Genomic DNA, 7,600 nt, shown 5'->3' with positions numbered 1-7,600 from the left:
TTGTCTTTCTCTTGTGTTATATTAGCTCGTAATTATGCAGAACAATTTTCCATTTAGATGAATAAAGCTATGAGGAAGGACAGTAATGAATGCCACAAATCTCTTCTGAGCATTGTTCAGACTTGGGGGAGGTTTTTGGGGAAAAAAAGGTGGGGGGATACCCTTTCCTGGCATTTTAGCATCCCTCCTAAATGTATTAGTGGGTACCCATGTGGACAAGGGTACTTCGAAAAGTCCATGGAAAATGGAATGAAAGATCAATTAATTTTGGTGCAAAACATCTTTTTATATTTATGCATAGAAGTTTTCAAAAAGTCCATAAAGTGCATATTATGAAAAATGTGCAAATATCTGTAAATTATTTGCACCAAAGTAGTCATATAAGAGTGTATATATATATACATTTTATAAATTATAAATATATGTATTTATATAAAACTTTTTATAATTTAGTTATTTAAGAGACAGAGCTCCTATATTCTGGCTCACTACCCAAACTCTGTAACAGCCAGTGCTGTCAGGCTGAGGCCAGGAGCCGTGAACTCAACCCATGTCTTCCACCTGCGTGGCGAGAACCGAAATGTTTGAGCCATCCCTACTGCTTCCCGAAGTGTACATCAGCAAAACACTGGAGTTGGCAGTGAAGGTGGGTGGGGCCTGGACCAGGAGCTCCAACACGGGACACGGTCAAAAGTTCACTGGTCTCCATGAGTGTCTTCAAATACCCATATTCCAGATCCTATGCTATTGTACCAGTATATTAAAAACAATAATAATAAATTTTTAAAATATACCCATATTCAGTTCTGATGAACATATTTTGGGCTTAACAAGAGTGTATAAATATCTACTATCTTTTCGATAAAACCTAGTGATTATAGTTTCATAAATTAAGATGAGTGATTTAAGATTGTTAAACAGCTTTCATCTCTTTTTTCCAGATATGACTACGCAAACATGTGTGAAATTGTAATCATCCCGTATCAAAAAGTATAGCTGATATTTTGTTTAACTTTCTCCTAATGCTTCTTACAAAATCTGCAGTAACATGAGGTTTAACCCTGAATTCGTGCAGACAGGGGAATTCCTGCCTTAGCTAGGGCACGCACTCAGTACTCCCGTGCTGTCACTAGGGGGAGCTGTTGGTCCGTCCTTGCGTCCTAAAGCAGCCGTGGCCTCCAGTCTGCAAGGTCGGTTTCTGATTAGAATAGAGCGGTTCGTTATCGCTTCCTGCTTGGCGCAGTTGTGAAAGAACTCTTTTTAATCATTCAGAGAGGCGGTTAGAGACGCGCTGAAAAAGAAGCTGATAAACCCAATCAGATGCCTTCAAAACTTCTAAGGACAGCGAGAGGCTCATCATCAAATACTGACAACAACTCTAACGCAAAAAGTAAGATCAGAGATTCCAAGCAAAAACCACATTCCATAGAAGTTAAAAGGGAGAGTAGATCAAGAGTCACGTGATGAATGGCCCTTAAACTGCTTATTAAAGAACAGGAGGCCATGAAAATGCTGTCACTCCAACAGTTCTTCTTTTTATCTTTGTGAATCTCATCCTAGGAGCCTGGGTGTGTCCAGCCCTGAGGGTAGACACGAGGTGGAATTAACACTGAGACTCAAGTGTTCAGCTCCATAAGCCCATTGCATAACTGGAGGCTCTCGGGCCTGTCTAGAAGCCCTCCCCCCGTGAGACTCCGTGGGAGAGAGCCTGTGTCTCTTCTGTTTCTTTTCCTGGGGTTGGGCGGTGCTGGAGTGATGGGACCAAACTCTCTGAGCTGCTATGGAACCTCTCTCCGCTGAGGTGAGCCACTGCACTGCCGAGCGAACTGTCCCCAGGGCTCCCTGACTCCCCGGAGCTCCAGCATGCATGCATGCTTGGTAGCTACGTCTGCCTCTGTCCTTGGTAAGCAGCAGGAGGCGGACAAGGGTTATCCCGGGATCACAGGCAGCTGACCACCAGGTCACCTGCACTCTGCATTAAATAGTCTGGGACCTTGAGGGTCCCATGCCCTGGACCGTCACCGGTGTGAGAGGACACAGACACCGTGCCTGAGGGAACGTCCCCATTGTCCTCTTGTCCTTTGGCCTATCTTTTCTGCCTGGTTAGCCCAGGCTAGCACCCTGCCGACCTCGAAGACACCTGTGCTGATAACGGACAGGGAACAGGGGCAGAGGGCGCAGGAACCTGCTGCTGGGATGCCAGGGGCTGGTCTCTCTGCTGCAGGTGCCTCCTTTACGGCTGGATCAGGACAGCGATGTGATCATTCAGGAATGCTAACAGGGCGATCATTTTGCAACAGGCTTGAAAGACTCTCGGGGGTGTCTTTGGTTCTTTCCATTGGAAAGCTGATGATGAGTCTTACAGAAGATTCTGGAAACACAGTGTTACAGATACTCTTGGATTTACAACGGGTTATGCTTAGCCCATTAACCCCTTGTAAGCTGGAGATGTCCTAAGGACGCTTTGAGTCCTTCCAAACTGCTGAACATGCCAGCTCAGCAAGACAACCCAGTACAAACCCGGGGCTGATTTCCTTCATGACTCTGGGGTACACTTACTCAACATCAAGAGACAATATTGGACCCCATATTGCTAACCCAGAAGCAGTCAAAATCCAGGGTCCCATATAGAGTTTCTTCTGAATACAGGCTGCTTTCACACCATCACAGAAGTTGACAAACTTGGAGTGCATTCATGGAAGATCAAGCACTGGTATTTGCAACTGAGGAAGATGGTGGAAAGTCAGGTCTTGCTAATGTCGATAGCGAACAGGGAAGTGTAGGCAGTTGGGTTGAGAAACAGATGAGGCAGAACCCAAGCCAGCATGCTGGAACCTGCCAGGGCTGGCCACTTACCACAAGCAAGATTTGGGACTAGCTAGCTAGCCTGGATTCCTGGAAGATAGCAAGTTCTTGCTGGTTGTGGCATCTGGCGCTATGCTGAACCCTTCCTGGAGAAATCAGATACACACATGCCTGTGATAGAAACTCAACAGAAGGGGGTGCCAGACTATGCAAAATTGTACCAAAAAAATTCAAAACTAAAAATTTTTAAAAATTTAAAGAAATAAAGGAAAATAAAAACAGTGGGAAAAAAAAAAAGAAAGTCAACAGAAGAAGCCAGGGCAGAGAGGGAACCGGGAGTAAATGCTCAGCTGGGGTTTTCAGCAGTTTCCAAAAGCAGTAGGGCCTTGAACAAAGCAGAGCCAAGTGGTGGATGTGGCTGACGGGGCATGCAAGTCGGGAGGGGTGGTCTGTCATCCCCCCTGAGCCGTTGGGGATCTCATGGCACCTCTATCTGCACTTCCTCCTTTCCTCCCTCCCTCCTTCCATGGTCCATCACTGTGGGATCGGGTCAGAGCCCAAGAGACACATATTCCCAGCTGAAGGTTCCCTTCCAAATGTGAGGAACACAGAAGGCATGGAGCTGAGAGACCCAGGCTCACTTCCCGGCAGGTCCAGACATCATGACTGACGACCTTGAGGCTCTGGGCCAGCACGTCCCTGACTTGCCCTCCCCTCACTCCCCGCACAGCCATCCCCTGGCATGGTCTCTGCTCTTCAAGGGAAAGCTCCCACGCTGAGGGCCTCCCCTTTCATCTTTCCCACTAGGCTCTTAACTCCTCTGTTGTTGGAGATGTGTTGCCTCCCACCCACCTCTTCGAGCCTTCCAGGACAGTGGGATCTATCTGACCCAGTAAGATAGGCTGCCGATGTCCCAATCCTGGACCCACCAGTGAGACAGGCAAACACTTGGCACAAAGTTTAAGGGGGAACCAAAAAAATCCTGTCATCAAAATAGGTAACCTATTAATGCGCTGCTATAAAAAAAAAAGTCATATCAGCAAACCATTGTCTGGAGGCTGGCCACACGTTCTTATAGATAACACTGTATTTCAGAACTGAGGTTACAGTGTGGCGAGGAAGGCAACATGGTTGCTACGAGTGTGTATCTTGTCTTTATTCAGAAGTTCGCAGGCATGTGTTTGGCCTAGAGTTAAGATTCTGGTCCAGATGCTAGCTCCCACGTTTGAGTGCCTGCTTTAGACATTTGGCTGCGATTTCTGACTCGGGTTCCTTGAACATGGACGTGCACTGTAGGACTAGGGCTGATGGCTCAAGTACTTGGGTCTCACACCCCATTGGAACACCTGGGTTGAGTTTCTGCTTCCCAGCATCAGCTTGCAGCCATGTTGGGCATTTGAGAAGTGACAGAAACGGTGAAGGGAATGCCCTCCGCCTCTCTCTGCCTCCTCCTCCTCCACCTCTCTCTGCCTCCTCCTCCTCCACCTCTCTGCCTCCTCCTCCTCCACCTCTCTCTGCCTCCTCCTCCTCCACCTCTCTCTGCCTCCTCCTCCTCCACCTCTCTGCCTCTCAGACACATTTAAATTTTACCATTTTGTCTTTCACAGACTTTTGCCTTGTTTTGGATTTACTAAAATAGTTGATTTATTTATCACGACGACTACATTTCTGGCATCCCTTCAGACTGGACGCATGCTTGCCTGTTGCCACTGGCTTTGCGGGGTGGCCTTTGCTTAGGCACTTAAACTCTCTGTGTCTCTCAGATTCCTCAGTATGGACCAACAGCACCTGGAAGCGTGCTACTGCCAGCAGAGCCCCTGTGCATCCTGGGCATCATGCACCTGTGTGAGCTTCCCGCCCACTCCTCCCTCCCTCCCTGACACACCCACCTCCTTTATTCATTTGCCGGCTCCTCCAGGACCCAGTGACTGAGCTAGAGAAGACCACCCTGGGGTGCAGAACAAGACTGAAAACACTGAAGATGCAATGTGCTGTCCACTTCAGGGATATGTTAGCTCGATTTTGGCTGCCAATAACAGCTTTTAGATATTTACTTTTTCAACTTTATTTCTCTGAGAAGCAGAGTCACAGAGAGAAAGAGACAGAAAAATGATATTCCATGCACTGGTTCACTCACCCAGTGTTCACAGTGACTGGGGCTGGGCCAGGCTGAAACTGGGAGCCTGGAATTCCGTCCCTGTCTCCCACATAGGTGGTAGGGGCTCAGGTCTTTGAGCCATCTTCTGCTGATTCCTAAGTTGCATTGACAGGGAACTGGGTCGGAAGGGGTGCAGCCAGAACTCAAACTGGTCCTCATGGGGGGGTGCCGGCATTGCTGGTAGCAGCTTACCTTGCTGTACACGCCAGGCCTCAGGAAATAGAGCTGTATTTCCTCCTGGGCTAGGACCCCCAAGGCAGGTGCATGTGATCCAGAAGGTCAACACAGCCGAGGCTTTGGTGTGACCCCCGCTATGTTATCCTTGGCCGCCTTCTCAAGATGGTGAAGTATCTGCAAACCTCCCAAACAGCCTTGCTGGGCAACATTGGGAAACTTAGTGTATGCTGTGTATTGTGTGTGTTGAGTGCACAACATGTGTGTTACATTTTGTGCATGGTGTATGTGGATTGTGTTCATGTGTGTACACTGGAGAGCAGAAATTCCTTCTCCTGTGAATCTCCTACTTGTGAGGGGATTCAGTCCCTCCCCCAGAGAGCAGCTCCCAGCCCTGCCCACCCCTACCAGAATCCCTGGCTCGCTTGACCGGTTCTGAACGGAGCCTGGCTTCCCCGTGAGCACAGAGGCTCCTGAGCAAAGGGAGCATGCTGCTGAGGGAGGTGGCCGGGCTTCAGGGAAGAAGTGCATGAACTCCTCTCAGGGCACAAACTTTGTTCACCCATGGATTTCTAGAATCTTCCACAAGTGTGTTGGTAGTGGCCTCCGGGAGGACTGGGGAGACTGGTTAGTTCAGTGTTTTCAGCTTAACTTTCTGATAGCATCAGTTTCTCCCCAAGCTCAGCTCAGGAGGGAGACAGCGACAAAGGCAGACCTGATGGGAGGGCAGGGTCAGACACCTGTGTCCTTCCTGTGGAAGCCTCCCTTCTGAAGCGCTGTTCCCATGGGGCAGCCTTTATGAACCATAAATGCTGTTTGAACTTGGCAGAGGGAACAATGGCTTCCAGTTGGGGTGGGCTTGAGAGAGGTAGGACATTGGAAACGCCCCAGAAGCCAGTCCAAAGAGTGCAAGTCAATCTGAAAAGACAGGAGCAAGCAGGGAGGGCGGCTTTGCTGTTATCTACTCACATTCCTTAGTCTCTTTGCTTACCAGGCAGAAAGAGAGAGACCACAGAGCTCCCATTTGCTGACTCAGTCCCTCAAATACCTACTCTAACCAGAGCTGATCCGGGCTGAAGCCAGGACTCACTGTCCATCTCCCACGTGGGAGGCAGGGGACAAATGGGTTGAGCCTCCACTGTTGGCTCCCCGAGCCTGCACTAGCAACGAGGTAGAATCTGGAGCAGACCTGGGCAGGGAGCCCCAGGACTGGGAATTGGGATGCAGGCGTCTGAGTGTGCTGTTGTCCTGTTGTGTAGTGACATTCAACTCAGCTATAGAAAATAAGAAAAATGAAGGTGAGCCATGAAATGCAACAGAGAAGCCAGTTGGCTGGCCTGGGAGCCACAGGTGCGGGTATAGCAAGTGGAGTACGCAGTTATCTACGTACCAAGCAGAGATGCGACAGGACCGAAGGACACAGCAGGGACAGCCTCAGGAAGCTCACAGGTGTGTCACCGGAAGCCCATCCTGTGTTCATAAGGCCCAAATCAGCATCTGTCTAGGAGGCTCTACCCCCACTGCTCTTCTGCCCAGCAAGTGCAGGCAGTGGTGTGTGTGTGTGTGTGTGTGTGTGTGTGTGTGTGTGTGTGTGATCTGTAACCCTTGTTCCCAGAATCACAGCAACAACTTTTTACTGGAAAGACTTGTGGAGGCGGACATGGCGATGCAGGGAGGGGCACAGGATGTAGGGATGTGGTTCTTCCGCCCTGGTGCCCCTGTCCTCAACTTCTCTTTTTCCCCTCAGTATCTGCTGTGTGTTTAAGTGGAGTTGAGCCCGGTGGGCTCCAGACACCTTCTGGGAGCCTGGGAGGCCCTCTGTCCCTTGGGCTCCGTAACAGTTTGCCTGAGAATGCTTTGGGAAGCTCCCAACTACATTTTTGCTCAATCCCATTTATTAAGCCCAAGGTACAGTCTGCTGACACCTTGGGACCCCATACCGGTGTGGGAGACCTGAAAGAAATTCCTGGCTCCTGGCTTCAGATCAGCTCAGCTCCAGCCACTGCAGCCACTAGGGGAGTGAACCAGTGGATGGAAGATCTTTTCCTCTGTCTCTCCTTCTCTCTGTAAATCTGACTTTCCAATAAAAATAAGTATTTTTTTAAAACCTTCATCATCGAAAATTAGATTTGAAACTGACTTAAAAATGCAGTTTATCCCAATATTCCCTTCTCAATGTCATGTGCAGATTCTGGACATTAAACTCTGAGACCCCAGACTTTAAATTCCAAATCCAGCTACTTACTGCCTATTTTCTCAGACTCTCTGACCTTTCATAGTGGAGTGGTTTATTGTTGTAGGTCTTTGCTTTATGCTGTGGTTTTGTTTTCTTTTGAACTACTGTGGAGTGGCATCCAGAGAATATCACGTAATGGTTTCCAACTACAATCTTTGGCAAAGTGGAGTCACTGCAGGTTAATTAAGAAGTTTAGAAAACCTCAGCCTTAGACAACTCTGCACCCT

This window comes from Ochotona princeps, chromosome 18 (genome assembly GCF_030435755.1).
Source record: "Ochotona princeps isolate mOchPri1 chromosome 18, mOchPri1.hap1, whole genome shotgun sequence".
NCBI lineage: Eukaryota > Metazoa > Chordata > Mammalia > Lagomorpha > Ochotonidae > Ochotona > Ochotona princeps.
This window is presented reverse-complemented; position numbering follows the sequence as displayed.